A 328-nucleotide genomic window follows, 5' to 3' on the forward strand; every position below is an offset into this window, starting at 1 on the left:
TTGAACGAGAAAAATGTAATTTTAACTGATTGTGTGTGTGTGGTTGTGGTTTTAGGATGAAGATTTAGATCTATTGATCGCGAATCCTTATTTTAACGACTACGGCTTTCGCTTCCACTCCCAACCCTAGAAAATGGTTATTCTTAATTACATTCCTGATCCTGATCTGGACCGGGATGAAGATAAGAATCACGCCCTCGAGCGCTAGGGTCGGATTGTACTTCTCCCTCGTCCAAAACTAAAACTTAAACTTAATTTTCATTTTTTACTTTAAATGTTTTTGGTTTGTGTATGATTTATCTTTCACATTTACATTGTCCTCGTCTGC

The sequence above is a fragment of the Trichinella spiralis genome (genome assembly GCF_000181795.1).
Source record: "Trichinella spiralis strain ISS 195 chromosome Unknown Scfld3861, whole genome shotgun sequence".
NCBI lineage: Eukaryota > Metazoa > Nematoda > Enoplea > Trichinellida > Trichinellidae > Trichinella > Trichinella spiralis.